Source organism: Homalodisca vitripennis, chromosome 3, assembly GCF_021130785.1.
Source record: "Homalodisca vitripennis isolate AUS2020 chromosome 3, UT_GWSS_2.1, whole genome shotgun sequence".
NCBI lineage: Eukaryota > Metazoa > Arthropoda > Insecta > Hemiptera > Cicadellidae > Homalodisca > Homalodisca vitripennis.
In genome coordinates, this window is record NC_060209.1 from 207187862 (window position 1) to 207211601 (window position 23740).

Genomic DNA, 23740 nt, shown 5'->3' on the forward strand with positions numbered 1-23740 from the left:
TGTGGAACTGGAGGGTGTCCATTGGTGTGAGGATGTTCACACAGGAAGTTCCGGAATTACGGTAATTGGTGGATGAGTAGTCTGCAGCGATTCTTAATGAGGGAACTGGAGGGTGTCCATTGGTGTGGGGATGTACACACAGGAAATTCTAGAATTACGGTAATTGGTGGATGAGTAGTCTGCAGCGATTCTTAATATGTGGAACTGGAGGGTGTCCATTGGTGTGAGGATGTAAGCACGGGCGGATTCAGAATTATGGTTATTTGTGGATGAGTAGTGTGCAGCGATTGTTAATATGTGGAACTGGAGGGTGTCCATTGGTGTGAGGATGTCCCAACAGGAAGTGCCTGAATTACGGTAATAGGTGGATGAGTAGTCTCCAGCGATTCTTAATATGTGGAACTGGAGGGTGTCCATTGGTGTGAGGATGTAAGCACAGGCGGAATCAGAATTATGGTTATTTGTGGATGGGTAGTGTGCAGCGATTCTTAATATGTGGAACTGGAGGGTGTCAATTGGTGTGAGGATGTACACACAGGAAGTTCCAGAATTACGGTAATTAGTGGATGAGTAGTCTGCAGCGATTTTTATTGAGGAACTGGAGGGTGTCCATTGGTGTGAGGATGTCCCAACAGGAAGTGCCTGAATTACGGTAATAGGTGGATGAGTAGTCTCCAGCGATTCTTAATATGTGGAACTGGAGGGTGTCCATTGGTGTGAGGATGTACACACAGGAAGTTCCAGAATTACGGTAATTAGTGGATGAGTAGTCTGCAGCGATTTTTATTGAGGAACTGGAGGGTATTTGTTGGTGTGAGGCTGTCAACACAGGAAGTTCCAGAATTAATTGTTATTGGTGGATGAGTAGTCTGCAGCGATTCTTAATGAGGAACAGGAGGGTGTCCATTGGTGTGAGGATCTCCACACAGGAAGTTTCAGAGTTACGGTAATTGGTGGATTAGTAGTCTGCAGCGATTCTTAATATGTGGAACTGGAGGGTGTCCACTGGTGTGAGGATGTCCACACAGGAAGTGCCAGAATTACGGTAATTGGTGGATGAGTAGTCTGCAGCGATTGTTAATGAGGAGTTGGAGGGTGTCCATTAGTGTGAGGATGTCAACACAGGAAGTTCCGGAATTACGATAATTGGTGGATGAGTAGTCTGCAGCGATTCTTAATATGTGGAACTGATGGGTGTCCATTGGTGTGAGGATGTAAGCACGGGCGGTTCCAGAATTATGGTTATTAGTGGATGAGTAGTCTGCAGCGATACTTAATGAGGAACTGGAGGGTGTCCATTGGTGTGAGGATCTCCACACGGGAAGTTTCAGAGTTACGGTAATTGGTGGATTAGTAGTCTGCAGCGATTCTTAATATGTGGAACTGGAGGGTGTCCATTGGTGTGAGGATGTTCACACAGGAAGTTCCGAAATTACGGTAATTGGTGGATGAGTTGTCTGCAGCGATTCTTAATATGTGGAACTGGAGGGTGTAGGATCTCCACACGGGAAGTTTCAGAGTTACGGTAATTGGTGGATTAGTAGTCTGTAGCGATTCTTAATATGTGGAACTGGAGGGTGTAGGATCTCCACACGGGAAGTTTCAGAGTTACGGTAATTGGTGGATTAGTAGTCTGTAGCGATTCTTAATATGTGGAACTGGAGGGTGTAGGATCTCCACACGGGAAGTTTCAGAGTTACGGTAATTGGTGGATTAGTAGTCTGCAGCGATTCTTAATATTTGGAACTGGAGGGTGTCCATTGGTGTGAGGATGTTCACACAGGAAGTTCCGAAATTACGGTAATTGGTGGATGAGTTGTCTGCAGCGATTCTTAATATGTGGAACTGGAGGGTGTAGGATCTCCACACGGGAAGTTTCAGAGTTACGGTAATTGGTGGATTAGTAGTCTGTAGCGATTCTTAATATGTGGAACTGGAGGGTGTAGGATTTCCACACGGGAAGTTTCAGAGTTACGGTAATTGGTGGATTAGTAGTCTGTAGCGATTCTTAATATGTGGAACTGGAGGGTGTCCATTGGTGTGAGGATGTTCACACAGGAAGTTCCGGAATTACGGTAATTGGTGGATGAGTAGTCTGCAGCGATTCTTAATATGTGGAACTGGAGGGTGTAGGATCTCCACACGGGAAGTTTCAGAGTTACGGTAATTGGTGGATTAGTAGTCTGTAGCGATTCTTAATATGTGGAACTGGAGGGTGTCCATTGGTGTGAGGATGTTCACACAGGAAGTTCCAGAATTACGGTAATTGGTGGATGAGTTGTCTGCAGCGATTCTTAATATGTGGAACTGGAGGGTGTAGGATCTCCACACGGGAAGTTTCAGAGTTACGGTAATTGGTGGATTAGTAGTCTGTAGCGATTTTTAATGAGGAACTGGAGGGTGTCCATTGGTGTGAGGATGTTCACACAGGAAGTTCCAGAATTACGGTAATTGGTGGATGAGTTGTCTGCAGCGATTCTTAATATGTGGAACTGGAGGGTGTAGGATCTCCACACGGGAAGTTTCAGAGTTACGGTAATTGGTGGATTAGTAGTCTGCAGCGATTCTTAATATGTGGAACTGATGGGTGTCCATTGGTGTGAGGATGTAAGCACAGGCGGTTCCAGAATTATGGTTATTAGTGGATGAGTAGTCTGCAGCGATTCTTAATGAGTAACAGGAGGGTGTCCATTGGTGTGAGGATGTACGCACAAGCGGTTCAGAATTGCGGTAATTGGTGGATGGGTAGTCTGCAGCGATTCTTAATGAGGAGTTGGAGGGTGTCCATTAGTGTGAGGATGTCCACACGGGAAGTTCCAGAATTATGGTTATTGGTGGATGAGTAGTCTGCAGCGATTCTTAATATGTGGAACTGGAGTGTATTCATTGGTTTGAGGATGTCAACTCAGGAAGTTCCAGAATTACGGTAATTGTTGGGTGAATAGTCTGCAGCGATTCTTAATATGTGGAACTGGAGGGTGTCCATTGGTGTGAGGATGTTCACACAGGAAGTTCCGGAATTACGGTAATTGGTGGATGAGTAGTCTGCAGCGATTCTTAATGAGGAACTGGAGGGTGTCCATTGGTGTGGGGATGTACACACAGGAAATTCTAGAATTACGGTAATTGGTGGATGAGTAGTCTGCAGCGATTCTTAATATGTGGAACTGGAGGGTGTCCATTGGTGTGAGGATGTAAGCACGGGCGGATTCAGAATTATGGTTATTTGTGGATGCGTAGTGTGCAGCGATTGTTAATATGTGGAACTGGAGGGTGTCCATTGGTTTGAGGATATCAACACATGATGTTCCAGAATTACGGTAATTGGTGGATGAGTAGTCTGCAGCGATTCTTAATATGTGGAACTGATGGGTGTCCATTGGTGTGAGGATGTAAGCACAGGCGGTTCCAGAATTATGGTTATTAGTGGATGAGTAGTCTGCAGCGATTCTTAATGAGTAACAGGAGGGTGTCCATTGGTGTGAGGATGTACGCACAAGCGGTTCAGAATTGCGGTAATTGGTGGATGGGTAGTCTGCAGCGATTCTTAATGAGGAGTTGGAGGGTGTCCATTAGTGTGAGGATGTCCACACGGGAAGTTCCAGAATTATGGTTATTGGTGGATGAGTAGTCTGCAGCGATTCTTAATATGTGGAACTGGAGTGTATTCATTGGTTTGAGGATGTCAACTCAGGAAGTTCCAGAATTACGGTAATTGTTGGATGAATAGTCTGCAGCGATTCTTAATATGTGGAACTGGAGGGTGTCCATTGGTGTGAGGATGTTCACACAGGAAGTTCCGGAATTACGGTAATTGGTGGATGAGTAGTCTGCAGCGATTCTTAATGAGGAACTGGAGGGTGTCCATTGGTGTGGGGATGTACACACAGGAAATTCTAGAATTACGGTAATTGGTGGATGAGTAGTCTGCAGCGATTCTTAATATGTGGAACTGGAGGGTGTCCATTGGTGTGAGGATGTAAGCACGGGCGGATTCAGAATTATGGTTATTTGTGGATGAGTAGTGTGCAGCGATTGTTAATATGTGGAACTGGAGGGTGTCCATTGGTGTGAGGATGTCCCAACAGGAAGTGCCTGAATTACGGTAATAGGTGGATGAGTAGTCTCCAGCGATTCTTAATATGTGGAACTGGAGGGTGTCCATTGGTGTGAGGATGTAAGCACAGGCGGATTCAGAATTATGGTTATTTGTGGATGGGTAGTGTGCAGCGATTCTTAATATGTGGAACTGGAGGGTGTCAATTGGTGTGAGGATGTACACACAGGAAGTTCCAGAATTACGGTAATTGGTGGATGAGTAGTCTGCAGCGATTGTTAATATGTGGAACTGGAGGGTGTCCATTGGTGTGAGGATGTCCCAACAGGAAGTGCCTGAATTACGGTAATAGGTGGATGAGTAGTCTCCAGCGATTCTTAATATGTGGAACTGGAGGGTGTCCATTGGTGTGAGGATGTACACACAGGAAGTTCCAGAATTACGGTAATTAGTGGATGAGTAGTCTGCAGCGATTTTTATTGAGGAACTGGAGGGTATTTGTTGGTGTGAGGCTGTCAACACAGGAAGTTCCAGAATCAATTGTTATTGGTGGATGAGTAGTCTGCAGCGATTCTTAATGAGGAACAGGAGGGTGTCCATTGGTGTGAGGATGTACGCACGGGCGGTTCCAGAATTATGGTAATTGTTGGATAAGGAAGTCTGCATGTACTCTTAATATAAGGAACTGGAGGGTGTTTATTTGTGTAGAGCAGTTCCAATTGATGGCACGAGGTGTGACGGCTGATCATGGGGATCAAGGTCTTTCTGGAAAAATGCAGCACAACAACGCGTCTTCTGCTGTGGCCTGTACACACAGTTTATGCTAAGAATGTTATATGGCCCTGATACAGCAACCCTGTATTTTTAAGGGAAAGGTATCAAGGCTTTTCATGACTGGAGTAAACTTGTTAGCACCCTTGTTCATAAAATTAGAGCATGTATTCTTGTAAGCAATAGTGTAAAAAACATTCTTGTTGTGTAATTTTGTTCCAAGATATTTCCATCGTCAGACTAATTGGCCAGACGTCAAACTGGCTCTGGACGAATCCTAATGTTTTCTTCATATCTTACATCTGAAGATGTGGATTCTGCACCCTCCAGATAGATGGCGTCTTTAATGGATCATGCTGAGAAGATGGTGTGGAATTCATTGGCTTCGATACTAACTTACATAGTGAGATGTGAGACAGGACCAACAGAAATAGCAGTGGTAAGTCGCTTGTAGAATATATAATATCCACATATTGCAGATGTGGGTGATGGTCCTAAGTTCGCGAAGAGAGGTGACGAATATGACTATTATGACGGGAGGGTATGGTTAATCGGGTACACGACTGGCATGCGTCTGATGAGCCTTTCCTCTCTGCTCAAGGTAACATCTTGAAAAAGTGCAGTATAGGAATCCAAGAAATACAGACTTGGAAAACTTAAAAACACAACTGGAATCTGATGGTAGCAACAGAGAACAGATTTATAATACAGTCAAGAGATCAACTCGTTTAGCCCTTGCAAATGTCCTGTGGGGAAGAAATTAGAACGGTTTGCTTGCAGCAGGTATTGGATTTTCTCCCTCCCCGATTATGCAGTCCGTTAGGCCGATGTCTGTTTTCCTTTATTCTCAAAACCATGAAGAAAATTAATGCTAGGTTTGTTTGGGAATCGTCCCTGTAGCGCACTCTTCATCCAAATTAGCACTTCAGGAAGATCATGCGACTAAGCCCTGCATCAATTAGTATGTAGGATTGAGCAGAGTGAGACGTAGTCACAGTTGTCTCCGGACATCGGATGTTGACAACATAAGCAATTGTTAGTACAGTCTCGAAACGTAGTACTGATGGCCAGACATGCGACTAGATAAAGGCTCTGTCTTCGGGTAGGGTGCCCACTCTTATCAGTGCAAGAATACGAGGGTGTCCCCATGGTAACGTCCTTTCTCCCTTAATGTGGAATGTAGTTGCGGATGACTGCTTGTGTCTTTGTACAGTAGTGGCATTTTCGCACAGAGGTATGCAGATGACATAGTAGTTCTTGTAAGTGGCAAGTATAACACAACAGTCACGCTTTGAAATACACATAGATCAATACAGCTTTGAAAATGGTGGAGAACTGGTGTGATGGGATGAGAATGGGGGAATTGTGTAGCTAAGACCATGTAAGGAGGTAGTGGTCCCCATGTGTCCTGACTCTACGATTTTTCAGGCAGAAGTCACAGAATTCATGAAATCTTTGCGGTATAGGAGTAATACGATTATGACTTTCACAGATAGTTTCGTTTACTAAAGGCGTTGGATTCTTGTGTGTTGAACTCCAAACTTGTCTGGGATTTTTATCAAGTATTTTCTTCCCTTGGCAGAATAAAAAAATGTGACTGTCTGTTGGGTTCCTGGTCATGAGGAGGTCTTTAGTAATGAAAGAGCTGTGATGCTCCGGCCAACTTGGGCTCAGTGTCCAACATGACAGGGCCTCAACCGTTATGTGGTATTTCGAGGTGTGAACCATCAGGGGATGTCTTGAAGTGGGTTCAAACTGAATATGAAAGAAGGTGGAGACTAAGGGTCTGAGGATGAATCGATTAGTCCTGCAGTTACATTCTCCAAAGGTAGTGTCTGATGTTCTCTTCTTAGGTAGATCAGTGTCTTCGCAGGTTGTATATCTTGGTCACCAGAGGAAGCATCTTCTGGATGAATACGCTCTGTAGATTGTGTGGTGCTCTTTGATTGTTCTGCAATAGCAAGGGAAAACTACGCCATGTTTGGTAGTCTGGACGAGGGTGGTGAATTTCCCCAGGAGGATCATTTTGTAGAACTGCTGAAACTGTATATTGGCTGGCCTCATGGTATACTTCTGTTGTGCACCAAAGACTCTTGAGGCTTAAATGCATGGCAATATGCTGTCCCTTATAGTATAATAGAATAGAATAATGCTTTATTTCTGAACATCAAGTACAGAGCATTGTATCGAATGAGTTGGAATTATGCAATTCAAGGAAGGAGAAGAAAAAAAGAGAAAAATGGTCACACTTGGGAACTTAATCTCACAGCTTTTGAGCATCTATTCATCGTGATCTATTATCGAACACAGTTCTAGGCGTAATGTTGTTCGTGACATATGAGTATAATGTTAATTACACACAGGCTGCACAGATTACTGTCCCCACTTTGAATACTGTCAAGATACAATGCTTTGTCTTCTTTTATAATGCACCTGGACATTGGTAATGACCATATCATCATTTGAGAATCATACACTCCCAACATGTTGGATGATGGCTCTGCTGACGAGGTTATCTCCTCCCTTCTGGAATCCAAAACAGCGGATATGTTGTGGTGGAAATTGGATTGAAGAATGGCAACAAAGAGCAGGTGGCTTTCTCCTTTGCCTTGACTGTCATCATATTGATGGCTGGTTTCACTGGTACCATGATGTTCATCTTCAGGATGTAGTGGAGTTATGTTGCGTCGTATTTCACTACCAATAGTGATCTCGTGTTTGATCATCTGGAAGGAGTGTACTACCACTGTGACACCATCAGTGGCAATATTTAAGCTCCCCAAACACAGGACAAGTATGTTTCAGAAAAGGGGGGGGGGGGAGATTTGACAGTTGGATGTGCTTTGATTGGACATAGTGTAGACGTAGAGTGTGATTCCAGAGAGGAGGGAATGGTAATGGACGAGTTAAATGGTCAAACAAACTCGTCATTGACGACCGATGAAAAATTATGGTCCTGGTAGCAATAATGCTGTTTCTAAATTCTTTTAGTGTCTGAGCAAATCCATATAGTGTGTCCAGTTCTATCAGTTAGTTTCTAATTTATATACATCACATACCACAGCTTTCATGTCCAAAGTGAAGGGTTGTTTTGCAGTGGTGGTGATGCAGGTAACTTTACAAGTTTTCAACACAGAGTTCAAGTGAAGTGTCCAGTTTGATTTATTGACTCAAATGTGTGCGAATTTATCTAAATCATACAAAAGTACTTTCCCCCGATAGGATGGTCTGTTTTGAAGGAGTCAGTGTGATGCAAGATTTTTTTCTTCTGTATCTGCTCATGGATTTATAAAGATCGTCGGGAGGTAGTCAATTGATGAATGTCTGATACAAAAATACTCCATGTGGACAAGGCTTTTTGGTCGGAACCTGATCTCCAACAAACCCTGTGTCTCCTTCACAGAAGCCATTGGAATGCGTAATCTCAGTCGTTTTGATAGCAGCATCAAGGAACAAGTGGGCTGTAGACCGATTTCTTTTCAGCTGTAGTCATCCCTCCTTGCAGCAGAAGCAGTGATAATACCAGTATCATAAGACACCTTATCACCAAAGAAACTGAAACTAAAGATAAACGGTTTAGTTACATTGAATTTGTATTAAAAAAATTTCTTAAAACAGGCGTAACAGTTTGGACAACAAACTGGTTCTTCCTTTTAAATACTATCTTCCATGCACCTTACCTGTAATCTGTAATAAGTTCAACAAACTATAAATAGTTTGTGTATTTTACTTGTAAGACCATATTTATCATACGTTATATACGCTTGTTATTGTATCAAAACGTTGTTGGTGTATTTCTGTAGGTCAAGGTGATGAAAACGCCAAGCAACTTGGATTTCAGTTCGTTCATTTGTAATACTTGATTGTTGGCTACAATATGTGTCAATCCTTCATAGTTGTTCACAACAAAGCTAATCTTGATGTCCCAATACTCAGAAATGCTTCAATGGTTGATTCAAAAATCTACCTTGGTTTTAGAAATTAAATATAAAATAATTTCACTTTCAAGTTGTTTATATAAGAGCATTCTACTTGGAGATACACAGAACGAATGTTTATACATCAAAGAGTACCCTGAAAATGTTGAAAAAAATTACCATGTCACCTTCAATTATTATTACAGCACAATAACTTTTCCTAACAAATACTACGCATTTATGCAAAATTAATGTAACAAATTTACAATTAATTGCTACCTCACTATCACAAGGTATAGCCGACTGTCCTGAGCATCTGGCTTACGCTTTCCTAATCTAGCGATATTTTCTGGTATTGTTACACTACGTTTTGAACCTATATTTTTCTTATTGTTAATGTTCCTTTATGTTCCTCGTTTTCCTGAATTGTTGGACCCATATGAGTGTTGTGTTATGATTCAGAACAAACCCATATCAGCTGAAATTGCATATACAAATATTCTGCTTAGCTATACATATTCACCACCTTAGACAAACAACAGTTCTGCATTGCGGTGTTCCATTGTAATTAAATTAACATCTTGTGTTGAAAAGAACTATTTGCAATACAATATTCCCCACCAGCACATAGTGAAAACGTGTCACTCACTATTTACCAAGTACATATGGAAAAATAAACAATTATTTTAAATTGGTTGAACTAAGATGGCTTGTGATATGTATTCTCCAGGCACTGTTGTAGTGAAATATAAGTATCTGCTGGTACTCAGAGCTGCAATAGTGGGCTTTGATGTTGTGATCTGTATCCTCCAGGCACTATTGTAGTGAAATATAAGTATCTGCTGGTACTCAGAGCTGCAATAGTGGGCTTTGATGTTGTGATCTGTAACCTCCAGGCACTGTTGTCGTGAAATATAAGTATCTGCTGGTACTCAGAGCTGCATTAGTGGGCTTTGATGTTGTGATCTGTATCCTCCAGGCACTGTTGTAGTGAAATATAAGTATCTGCTGGTACTCAGAGCTGCAGTAGTGGGCTTTGATGTTGTGAGCTGTATCCTCCAGGCACTGTTGTAGTGAAATATAAGTATCTGCTGGTACTCAGAGCTGCAGTAGTGGGCTTTGATGTTGTGAGCTGTATCCTCCAGGCACTGTTGTAGTGAAATATAAGTATCTGCTGGTACTCAGAGCTGCAGTAGTGGGCGTTGATGTTGTGATCTGTATCCTCCAGGCACTGTTGTAGTGAAATATAAGTATCTGCTGGTACTCAGAGCTGCAGTAGTGGGCTTTGATGTTGTGAGCTGTATCCTCCAGGCACTGTTGTAGTGAAATATAAGTATCTGCTGATACTCAGAGCTGCAGTAGTGGGCTTTGATGTTGTGAGCTGTATCCTCCAGGCACTGTTGTAGTGAAGTATAAGTATCTGCTGGTACTTGGTCATTGCTGTGTATAAACAGTCGCCTGTCACTGGTGTTGCACATAGCTGACTAAAAACAGGCTCTAAAAAATGCTGATTGGAGAATATTTACTTCTCAATGTTTGGTACCATTGCTTCTCTAGTTTATCTCTTTCAGTTACTTACTCTGCTTTACACGTGAATCAAGTTAACAACCCTTGACACATGACTCCACTATATAAGCAGTGATTGACATAGAGTAAACAATAATAAATATAGAGTGGATAATCCATGTTAAAAGCTGGTGCTAGAATTTAATTATCAAGTGCTAGTTTCCATCACCAACCACATGATTATAGATTCCAGCCTCATTCATTGGCATACAAATAAATAGAGTTAGTAAGATAAAGCGACTGTGGCAAACAATTTATGTGATATAAACACGTGGTTTATAATACATTGGAATACAAGTAGAAATTAGTTTCCTAGACATGGTTATATGAACGTTACGCCATCCGTCTAGTCCCCAATGTTTTGTCCACTAGTGGAGCTACGCAGAACGGGCAGTGCCTCTGTTTCGTCCGGAAAGGGTTAAAAAATCTAACTATCCTATATGTGACAGTAATGTCCGATGGGGGAAATCATCTCGAAGAAACTGTAATTACAAATATACAATTTTTCATCGCGTTGTCTGAAGCTATACAAGTGTAAAACTTCATATATTGAAATGAAACTCAACAACCATCTGACTGACTGCCATCCAAATGAGGAAGGAAACTTAAACCTCCAGGCAAATGAAGAGAATAACAAATTGGAAAACTTCTTATCATACTACAATATATCAAGACAAAAGCTCATGCCAACCCGAATAACCCATTTAACCTCAACATCAATAGACTGGATTTGTACGAACATAGATGGATTTGAACGAATGTCGTCTACACCACTTCTTTTACAATTTTTTCTTGGATTTTAAGTAATGGTAGTTGGACTTTTACATATCTACATTCTGGAAGAATTTCTTCAACTTTAAATATGTGATGTTTGAATTTATGGCACTTTTCAACACGTGAAAGTCACACGCAAGACAATTTTCCGTACTTTAGGGAATTCGGAAATATTATTTAACATTATTACAATGTTGGGATCTTGTCTTATCTATTCTCATATATTTATCTATTGTCTCATATATTTAAAAATAAGTTTTCAACATGAAAACCCATGCTTTATGTTATTACATGTTGTATGAACAATATACTCACGCTGACAGAGGAATATTTATTGAATTTTCCCATTTTCTGCCTGTTGTTCTGTCAAGTGTTATTTCTTGTCCAGAGTCACGTTGTGAGGACGATATGTGTCCAATAAAACACTGGTTTTCTAGAAAACAGAAAGTTTTATTAGATTCTTCTATAACGGAAGAACATTTTTTTAAAACCTTATTGAATTAAACTATCTCAATCACCACAGTATTTACAAGTTAACAGGATTATCAGAGAGCGCCACCTTGTTTTTAGCAGCAGTTTCAGGTTTGAGGACCTGAAAACTGTGTCAGTACAAGGTAAAGATCCGTTAACGAATGAGATTGTAAATAAATGAAATTGTAACCAACCATAGTAAAAGTAGGCTTTTTAAGGTATAGAATTAAGACAAATAAATGTATCTAAGAAAGTTAAAATCATTTAATGCAAATAAGTTTTAGGAAAATATGAGTAATTGTTGTTTTGATTTAAAAATTAATAACTGAATATAACAAGTTACACTGGCTAGTAATGAAAACCAAGCGAGTTGAACAGCTTTTCAGTAAAACAATAAAATATTTAATACCTTGACTGACCACTAATATTTCTGGTATTTACGCATAAAAATAAATGAAATACACATGCAATACAACACGTTCCAACGAGTTATGTTCATGCCACCTTATAACATAAATATCGATAGAGTGTTTAATAAAATCCTGTGTTATTTAGGATATCAAATGATAGTTACTTAATGCAATCTAGGATGAAATTTTTGAAAGAGTGGACAAAACAAGTCAGACCCTTCAAAATCAAGACTGGATCTTTTTGGCGCTACAAAGGAACTTGAAACACTATCCTCGTTTTTGAATGAAAAAAAGAAAGACTCATTTGATTATTACGAGTCAAAAGCATTAAAACTTGCAGATAAAGAAGAACCTGTATATGGCAAAGGAAGAAGAAAATTATTTCCAATGAAAACATGGACACTAGCATGGAACCAACGTCTCCTCGAGAGATTCCGCACTGGAATACTTGTTGTTATAGTTAACAACCTTATAGTGGACTAGACAAAAGAAGAGAGGCTATTAAAAATCTTGACACAAGATTTACGATCTTCCGGAACTTACAAGACAAAAATTCCAAAGAGGTAGCTTGTGAAGCTAAAATGTTTGTGAAATATATCAGAAAGATATTGATGGACATGACTTTGCCCAGGAATGTAACCATTTTAAACAATACAAGATTTTGGACCACATTACAAAAATCAAAGAAATGTACGCCTACAAAAAATCAAACCAATTAGAGAACACTTTCTCCAATTTGGAACCCGCTCTCAGAATATATCTAACCCTACCTGTGACGAACTGAACTGCAGAACAAACCTTTTCAGCTTTGGAAGGAGTAAAGTCAGAAATTAGATCGTCAATGGTTGATGAAAAGCTTGATAGTTTATTGTTGTTGTGCGCCCAAATCAACATTACTTTGAAATTTGATTACAAAAACATTATTGACTCAGCAACATGAAAAACCAGAAAATCTATTGAGTCTCTAGTCTGGTGGCAAACCGGTTCTAACAAACCAAAAATAATCTAAAGAAAATTAGATTAGACAAATAATGTAAATGACCAGAATGCAAATGGATTGATGGTAAATAATAGTAAAACTGAAAAAATAATTTTCTCTCTGAATTGGGAAGTAGTTCAAAGTAGTAAGCCTGTTAAATTACTTGGCATTCATCTAGACAGCAGGTTAAGTTGGAGCTCACATATTAATAGTCTCTGTAAAAAGTTATCTATGGTTATCTACTTATTGAGAAAACTAAAGAATTTTATTAACTTGTCCATGTTGATTACAACCTACTATGCCTTTTTTAATTCTCATCTTCAGTATGGAATTACACTTTGGGGTAATAGCAGTCATGCAGATAGAGTTTTTATTTGGCAAAAGAAAGCTCTAAGGACAGTTAAATCTATACCAGAAAGAGAGTCATGTTTGCCCATTTTTAAAGAATTTCAAATAATGACATTTCCTAGTATGTATATTTATTCTTGTTTAGTTAGTGTTAAGGAAAATTTGTACAATTTTAAATTTAGACAAAATATTCATACTCTCAATACAAGGAATAACTACTTACTTAAACAAGTTTCAGTAAGGCTGGAAAAATCAAAAAGTAGCCACATCTTCATGAAGATTAAATTATTTAATAAACTACCTCAGAGAGCTTTTAGTGTAGAAATAAATAGATTTAAGTTAGTGTTAAGTAAACGGTTAAAAATTAATGCTTTCTACTCTATTGACGAATATTAACCATGTGATATTAATACCCAGACTTTTGAATTATTTTATAATTTTTATTTACTATTTATACTTAGTTTGTATGTACATTTTTACATTTTTACACTCCCTCGTCAGACAACAAAATATTTGTGTCAGCCTACTACGTGATGTTCAGCCAAATTCCTTGAATGGACACCCACCATCGGAGAACTCATTCCTGTCTGTATAGAAATGAAGTTTCCTATAAAATTGCAGGTGATCCTTATTAAAATATCTTACCACATAATACATTCACATTTTTGTTCATTGAGTTAGGTTCCATAACAGCGTTTAAGTAATAAAAGCTCGGCGAGGTAAGGAGAATAACCCAACACAAGAGTGTGCTGAAATAAAATCTTGCCACCTACATTTTACATCTTGTTTTACATTGGCTTTTACTCTATTATTTTTTCTAGTGTTCAAACCAGTATTAAAACATGATTTTTTAGATTATATTTTTACTTAGATATAGTTTCTTACTTGACAACATAAGCGGCCATCACCACAACCAAATCATCAATATTGATGATCATCTAAATTTCAGAAATCGAATTGTCGAACTGAATTAAGTTATAGGTATTTAATGTTACAGTATAGTTCAGTTGTTTTTATATCTTCTATGAAATTAATAATTTAATGAATAATAAAAAAATAACTAGGCCAGGGATTTTAAACCATTTTAACCTAAGTTCCCTTTTTGTCTTTGATGACCCCCGACCGTAAACTGTAACTGAAGGGGTGGGATATCAAATAGGAAATATTACTCAAATGACTAAAACTAACCAAAATGCTCTTCATGTAACATATAATAGCATTAAAAATTGCTTAAAGCACCAACACTCATATAACTCCTTGAAGATGCTAATCACTGATTCCAGAACATTTGTCGATGAAGAGTGATTAATCCAAATTGCGTATTGGGCCTCTAAATGGGTTTGCAAAAAATATCACTTAGGATCAAACGAGTAAATTAGAAAATGAATTTTGAAAATTCCTTTGAAGCTTGAATTTATAAACTTTGTTTCTGGTGTACAAGATGATTTGCTTGACCTGATAATTTGTTCGCTGCTTATGTCTAATCATCTGGAAGTTTTGAAAAGTTGGTTTTTGGACTACAGAAGATTCCAAATGAGGATAGGCTACTTATGGCTCACAATGGCTTTTACATCCATTCAATGAGAAGATGTTATAAAAGCAAACCTTGGTGCTATGGTACATGACAAACTTACAGAGTTATCAACAGACTAATAAAACAATCTGTTGCACAAGAGCGATCATGTGGACAGATTTTGGCTAGGTAAAAAAGTGAGTACCTGGATTTGATGTCAATATTTGTAATGTCATATTTATGTGAATTAACTTTTAAGGGAACAGCTCAGTGAAAGTAGCCTTTTGCTAAATTTGGTGTAGACTATTTTTAACAGTTCTTATATACTGACAAAATTATATGTAATTGTTATTTTTATTGCTGAGTACGGTAGGAATATTTTAGTTTATTTTGGGAGAGAGTTGGTAGATGTGTCAATGCAGCAGTCATGTGGGAAGAGGAAAAGAGTGGTGACGAAACAATGCTGACACTGCAAGTACGATCCCATGCACTTGTTGCTTGCCCAGTGTTTCTATCTGCCATTTAATGGTTTATTCATTGATTTATAGAAATATTAAGAGTAATTAATATAAAATAACTTTAACCGGGAAACCGTTACATTTAAATACACATTATCTTACTAAATTTTTGGACCTGATTGTTATGGAAAAATTTAGTTTTTTTTTTTCTTTCATGATCCTCAGGTTGAGAACCACTTATCTTGTCTATGTAACAAAAAACAGTGTAACATTAAGTTACTTCTTACTAATTTGAACGATAAACATGCCGAAAGCTTATGACACAAAAATAACACATGTACATTGCTGTTGAACTTGTGGCCATTACTCAAATAGCCAGGTAGAGTACGATAAGCGGACCAGGTTTTCTATATTGATATTGACAACCGATTACTTAATTATAACTATCGATGTAATGAACCGATACTGATTTTTGAGCAATAACTAACTTGTACAACTTTACAACACTTTTTCATTGCATTTCCTCAATTAATATTTTGTCTTTTATAGACATTAACACAGCCAAAGGCTCGTGGAGGACCATGAAATGAAGTTTAAACAGTGGCTTATCAGCTGACCTGCTTGCATGTAATATAAGTGAGTATTTATATGGAAAAGAAATATGGTCTTCTTAGAGAGGATACTTTCATCAACTTCTTTGAAATCGGTTAATCATTGATACCCAGGAGAAAAGAGTTAGGCATATTTTGTATTTTCTGTTATAAATGTTTGTTGTGCTGTTATCATTTTTGTTAAAATTAATTAATTTTTCCTATTTCCAGTTCTAATTGAGGTGCCATCCGGAAAAAGGGCACATAGGCCTATTGTTTTTCTAATCCACCATATTGTTGTTAATACTCTGTAAAAATGTCAGTTCAATATCTCAACACTAGAGGTCAGAAGTGCAGTTTTTGTAACACATGATTCACAACTACAAGCCTGTAGAACCACAACATAACCTAGTGACGCATTGTTCTTGTAGTTTGTGGTTTTAATGTTTATTTCTAATATAGAAATGGATAACACTGAGCCAGTTGAGAAGAAGAGACGGTTAATGCATAAATACGTAAATAAGAAACGTGAAAGTGCTAAACTTAGTAGAGTTCGGGGTGAAGCGTATGTTACTGTTAAAGGTACAGTTGTTCCATCAAAAGATTTTACTTTGGTTAGTGAATGTTACAAAAATAAGTGCTATGAACAGTTCTCACTTCAAGACCAAAGTGACATGTATAATTCATTCTACAATGGACAAAACAAAGCACTTCAAGATGCCTACTTATCTGCCTGTATGACCCTGTCTGCTAACACCAACATAAATAACAACCAGAAGATACCTCGCCTTAAAACTTGGTCTTACTGCATCAAGCACAGTGGCAATCAAGTTAAGGTATGCCAAAAGTTTATTCTAACTATTTTTCAGATTTCTATCAAAAGGCTTCGTACTGTTCAGTCTAAGTCCGTAAGTGGAGCAGATTTTCAGGAAAGGCGGGGAACACATGATAACCGCCCACATAAGTTACAATCTGATGTTATAGATGTCATCATAGATTACATCTATGATGACATATAACCAAAGACATAGATTACATCATAGATGTAATGAAGGCTCATTTACAACTATTTGCAAGTGATTTTAGCCACTATTGTACTCATAAAACAAATCTAAAATATTTTTAAAACCCACAACTGAATATAAAGAGCCTTTTTGATTTATTTAAGATTTACTATTGTGAAACAACCAACCAGGCCTCTAAAACTTTCATACGAACATTATCGTAAGCTATTCAGAAGTCATTTTAAGTATGGGTTTAACCGTCCTAAGACAGACATATGCGATTTTTGTTCCGAGTGTTCACAAAAGCTGGCAAAAGATGCAAATGATCCTTGCAAAGTGAGTCTGGAAACCCACAAAAGAAAATACAAGAAACATCACTCTTTGAGAGCAGATTTTATTTCCAAGGCTAAAGAAGACACCACATCTCACTTAGTTATAGAGTTTTATTATGGACAAAACTATCCCATTCCCAAGCTTAGTGTGAATAGTCAGTTTTACAAACGATGTCTTTGGTTATATGTCTTTAACGTTCATGTATTTTACGACGATGATTCGTCGTACTTTTATTGCCACATGGAAACACAGGCAAGTAAAAATAGCAACTCTGTAGTGTCCTTTGTATATGAAACATTGAAGAAAAATCTGCAGAAGTTCCCAAATACCAAAACTATTGTTTTAATGTCTGATGCAACAGGAGGACAAAACAGGAATGTAACTGTAACAAAATTGTGTACCTGGTTTGCAAAATCTCATTATTTAGAAATGGTCCACCTTTACCCAGTACGTGGTCACTCATTCAGCCAATGTGACCGTAACTTTGGTCTAGTACGTTCTAAAATTAAAAAGAGGGAAGTGATTGGAAATGCTACTCCTTGGTTGGAAGCTATAGTAAGTTGTCGAGAAAGGCCTTCTAGATTCAAAATGGCAATGGATCGAGCATTAATCAAAGATTGGGAAGCTGCACTATCCAACTTTTTTCTACCTGTACCAAAATCTAATTCAAGAAAGTTTACGATAATGAAGTTTGTTATGATGAAGTACACAAAAAGTGGCAGTGTACTGTGCTCAGAAAACTATTTGCCAATATACACTCCATTTACCTACTTGGCAACATTGAATATAGAAATCTTAAAGAATGTTAACTTATCAACTGTCTCTTTTCCTACAGTTAGTGCTAGCAAAATAGGAGATGTAAGAAGTTTGTGTTCACACTTACCCCAATCAGACTGTGATTGGATTGAACAGATATTGAAAGAACCCAATCAGTAGTACAAGTCACTAACTTGTTTAATGAATAGTTTAGATTTTCAAAGTTTCTTTTAACACCAACAGTTTATTCTTAAAATTTGCAGTGTAACAACTTTACTTTCTCCAAATTAATTTAAAATTTGTTTTGTTTTTATTTTGTAAAAGTGTTATTCATAGGCATACAACTAATATATGACAGTAAACTTTTAAAATGTAATACAAATAATTTTTAAGTCTTAATAGATTATAAAATAAAGTTTTTATGATAAAAAAAACTATTATATTAAAAAAACTACACATATTATTTTAAACCTAACCCTTGGTTGGAAAAAGGGCACATAACACTTTTATTTCAAGCAACCGTTTCATTAAAACTAAGAGTATTAAATTTAAACCCACGATAAAAGATTAAAAATAAATAGTAGTACAAAACATATATATTAAGACCTGGACTAAATAATTACTTAATAAAAGTTATGTGTTTAAAAACTTCAAAGCTCAATATCTCAAAAGCAACTTATGGCTTATGTGCCCTTTTTCCGGATGGCGCCTCAATTGTTGTGTTGGATCATTACTCATACTCATACTTTATTATTTATGAGATTGTCACTTTGTGTTTTATACAACTTTTTTCCCAAATACATGATTAGTATTATGACCTTAGATATGCTGATAGACTCGATAAATGAACCTTACACCTTAGACTTTGATAAATAAATATGGTACTTTGGGATTATACCGACCACACCCAGACATGAATCGTTATTTGACATTTTCCTTCTACTGATTACTAGATTAGCGTTAGAACAATATTTCGTCAATATAAAACAGGAATTGTCTTATCGCAAACCCCTCCCCATCCTCAGACAGAGGTCAAAGTCGAGCGGTCTAGTAGATAACGTGATTGCAGAGTCTCGCCGCCCGTTCAGCTGGTTCGTCGCTTTGTTGTACTTCCGTGTTTTACCTCTACATTTCTCCAAACACAAAAATTAAACAAAAACAAACATTACCAAACTAAAACTAAACTCTTTATTGAAAAAAACACTCAACACTGGTTTTTATTCTTGATCACATTCCGCCACCCAAAATGCGAGTGCCTCCGGCCATCAGCGCAGGCTTCGGCAGCACCTTTGGTGCTGCCCCGCGCTGATGTCAAGGAAAGAAAAACATCCCTTGAGATAGTACCTATCAGTAAAATATCAAATTCTAGAGGGGCTGATCAGAAATATAAATTGAATTGTAATGGAAAGGCAATTATGTACAGTGCAAATCATGTGATGCCGCACGGCCTGCCGTAATCGGGATTCTCGAGAAAGATAAGATAACAGCGACAAAAATACCGATCACAATACCTGGAAATGCTTGTAAGTTTGTAATTTTGCAATTAAAGAGTTGTTTTTTCGTTCTATCATGTCTATTTCTATAAATTTATATTTTTGTGTTCTTCATACTGGTGTGGTTGGTGTAATCCCAAAGTACCACAAATATTAAGTATCGATTATACTAATCAATATAAAAACCGGGTCCACTCATCATACTCTACCCATACAAGTAAATCTACAAAACAAGTGATTTTAATTTGTTTGAATTTATTTTGAACAATAGCCTATTGTTATTCAATACATTAAAAAAGCTGGCAATAATTAATTGTAAATAACTATAATTAGATTTTTGTTTTGTATTTAATATTAATAGTTTAAGAATTTCTCGTCAATAATTTGGTATCCTGATTTGATTGTGATGGTGGCTGCTTACTATACTGCAGCCTTGGTTTTTTATAATGTTGTGTATACTTAACACAAGAAAAGTTATGAAGGGGGAAACGGGTAGGGTATGATAAGCGGACCCGGTTTTTTATATCGAAATTGGCAAACGATATTACTTAATCATAGCCATCGATATAAACAATCGATACTGATTAATTATTTTGAACTATTAACTTAAATAATCTATATCAACAGCTGTAAACTCTCTAAAATAATACACATAGGATAATATTTAAATTTTACATAAGTAATTCTGATTATAAAAATGGCAGTCAATTTTAGAAAACTACACGATGTTGCTTTTTTGTGGCTTCAACATGTTAAGACTCGTACTGAAAAACCCATTATGTGATATTTGTGGGAAAGAAACAACTGTAACTGTGAGAGGAGTAAATATGGTCGTCTTCAGTTTTCCTAATTTTGGTTATAATAATTTGTTTGATCACTGTAAATATTAAATTCATAAATTTTAATTTAAAACATATGATTGTTATTGAGGACTATAGGTACTTTTATATTGATAGTCTAGGATTTGAGATGTGAATATTAGGTATTGATGACTATATTCTTCGATATAAAAAACCGGGTCCGCTTATCGTACCCTACCCGGGGGAAACTTTAATAAGCGGCCTACACTCGTTATTCGGTTGTTTTTATTGTACAATTCGATATACACAAATCGTACACAATGAGTTTCAATAAAATACAGGAACAAGAAGAACCTTGTACATTATAATTTAAAAAACATTAATTTAACACTAATGTTACAAAACAACAAAACCTACTATGACCTAGAATTAGATATCAAAGATACCTCACAATATTAATAACTTGCCCACATAGATATATCAATGAATAACCGCTTTTGTGAAATGGAGGAAAGAATTCTCCCCATGGGCTACTAGGGGGTAGGGTACGATAAGCGGACCCGGTTTTTTATATTGAAAATTGGCAAACGATATTACTTAATCATATCCATCGATATGATCAGTCGATACTGATTAATTATTTTGAACAATTAACTTTTAATAATCTGTATCAACAGCTGTAAACACTTTCAAATAGTAATACTCGTAATGTAATATTTCAATTTTATATAGAAGTAACATTTGATTATTAAAAATGGCAGTCAATTTTAGAAAACTACACGACATTGCTTTGAAAGATGATAAGACATTTTTTTTTGTGACTTCCAACATGTGGGACTCGTACCGAAAAACCCATTATGTGACATTTGTGGGAAAGAAACAACTGTAACTGTGAGAGGAGCAAATGTGGTCGTCTTCAGTTTTCCTAATTTTGGTTATAATAATTTGTTTGATCACTGTAAATATTAAGGGGAGCGGGAAGGCAAAAAATTGAATTTATTTTAGTTTTCTGTTTTTTTTCATTTTTTGTTACTCAGACTTGTACGTTTCAGAAAATATAACACTTTTTGTTGCAAGATTATCCTAAGTACGCAAAAAAAACTTATTTACGAAGTAACTACCGGCGCTTTTGGCATGAAATTTTACTCCACACTGTGAACAACTTTCATATAGTACTACCTGTGTGTTGTTACTGATGCAGTATTTTTACCAAGTGACATAATGGCCACAATTAAACAAATTTATAAGGATTTAGCAAACCCCGAACTTCTAAAAAAGTGCCTTCACCAAAAAACTCAAAATCCTAACGAAAGTTTTAATAACTTAGTGTGGAATAAAGTTCCCAAAAATGTGTTTGTGAGACTGAACACTTTGAAGTTAGGTGTGCTGGATGCAGTGCTAAGTTTCAATGATGGATTTGCCAGTAAGTTGGATATCTACAATGAATTAGGCCTAACTTTGAGTAAAAACTCAGTGCTCGCGCTTCATGGTTTTGATGTTTTGCGACTCAAGAAAGCCGACAAAGCTGCACAACTAATGACCAAGGAAGCCAGAACAGCTAGAAAAAAGAGAAGACTGGTTCTAGAGGAGGATCAGGAGCATGCTGATGGCCCTGCCTATGGTGCTGGGATGTTCTAAGCTAGCTAAAGTAAGTACAGTACCTAGTTTTAAATATAACCGTCGTTTCCCGAAAACTGTGTTTTTTTAAACAAAGGTACATTTTTCTCAAAAACCAATGGAGGTATGGCAACCAATTTTTTTCCACTTATAAAACACCTAATTACCTAACCATGGAAGCAGAATAGATAGTGTAGCACAACACACTAGCTTAAAAAAAAAATTTTTTTTTAATAAAACTAGAAATTTTAAATAACTTTAAAAAAAAATCTAAATTATCTATTAATTTATTTTTAATTTTTACCATTGTGCTTCTGTAGTTAGATAAATATCATAACAATACACACACAAAATTGTAGGCCTATAGATTTAATGGTTCCTGAGAAAAGTGTACCTAAATTTGTAGAATTTAACATGGTCGGTATAGGGCCTTCCCGCTCCCCTTAATATCATTGAGGACTATAGATACTTTTATATCGATTGATAGTCTAGGATTTGAGATGCGAATATTAGGTATCGATGATTACATTCTTCGATATAAAAAACCGGGTCCGCTTATCGTACCCTACCCCTACTAGGAGCCAAACCCACATGTTGAAGCTACTTAAACAAATCTCACCACTTGTGAAAAATATCTCACATATTTTCCTCATTCATCATCGCCATTTTCAAAGTTTCCAAATATTAGTCACTTCTTGCTGTTTATTGCTTACATTAAAATTACTATAACTAATAAGTTGAAATCTTATGGTATATGAAATAAATCGTAATATTGAATTATTCCTTCGGATAAAATCATCAAACCATTCGATAAAGCCGCTTGTAAAAGTCTACCCTTATGAAGTTCCATATTGATTCTGTAATGACAATAAACATAATCTTAATTTTTAATCACATTGAAGTTGATCTAACAATGGGTTAGAATTTCCTACCTTATTTAACTACACAATTAATACATAATAGTCTATTTTATTATACTAGCAATAAATAGATGGAATATAAAATGACTTTACTGTTAATTTATACTTACAAATAGCCTAGGATAGTGATCTGCAATTTATTTCACATTGCCACGCTAATTTTTATACTTTCAGTGATAAACTAAATAAATTATTTCCTATATTTATATCAAGTGAATTATTATTGTCATCAAGAAAAAGGCATATAAAAATCATATAGGCATTTCTCAGCAATACACTAAATTTAGTTTTAATGTTTAAGTTTAATGAACTCAGAACAAATAATTTTGGTTACTTATAGGATGATAAAAATTAAAACTGAACCTGAACGTAACGTACTGTGACGTTAGAAGCGGCATTTTTTTTATCACGCTAATTTAGTGGCAGGCTAAGTTTGTAAACCATGCAGCTTCGGTTGTTATGCAGTTGTGTTGGAAGTTTTAAATGTATTGTTTATGAAACGAATATATTTGAATAACTATACTCTTTTCCCTAAATAAGCTGTATTTTCTTTGATCTTACCAACAGTATAAGTGTGATTTCTTGACTTAAGTTTATTGACTTAAGATTGTATTGAACGTCTTAGTAAAATACATTCCACAGTGATTATGTCCGTTATTACTTTGTAATAATTACATTTATTGTAAGGGGAAAGATTAAAACCAATTCTGTCCAAAAAAAAGCCCTAAGATGCATTTATGAAGTTTCTTCTCAAACACACTGTACATAACATTTTTTAATGAATTTTTAAAACCACCAACTTTATAAAAGTCTGGTGGAAAAATGTTTTTATAGTATACAAAACTCTTTTTTTTAACCAAGGAGTCATTTCACTACATCTAGACGGAGTCATTGGAAGAGAATCAATCACGTCAAAAGTCCATGACGACATTTTTTTGTTGCTATTCTTAACTTTTAGTTTAT

The 23740-nt window shown here is 36.7% G+C and overlaps 1 long non-coding RNA gene across 1 annotated transcript; it reads right to left on the reverse strand.

Moving 5' to 3' along the window:
* Positions 1 to 5127: 5127 nt before the first annotated feature.
* On the reverse strand, positions 5128 to 23128 carry LOC124358066. The gene is made up of 3 exons (XR_006922037.1): positions 22888 to 23128; positions 11401 to 11518; positions 5128 to 8389 (listed from the first exon to the last, which is right to left on the reverse strand). It is a non-coding gene; the product is annotated as an uncharacterized LOC124358066 (long non-coding RNA).
* Between the last annotated feature and the right edge of the window lie 612 nt (positions 23129 to 23740).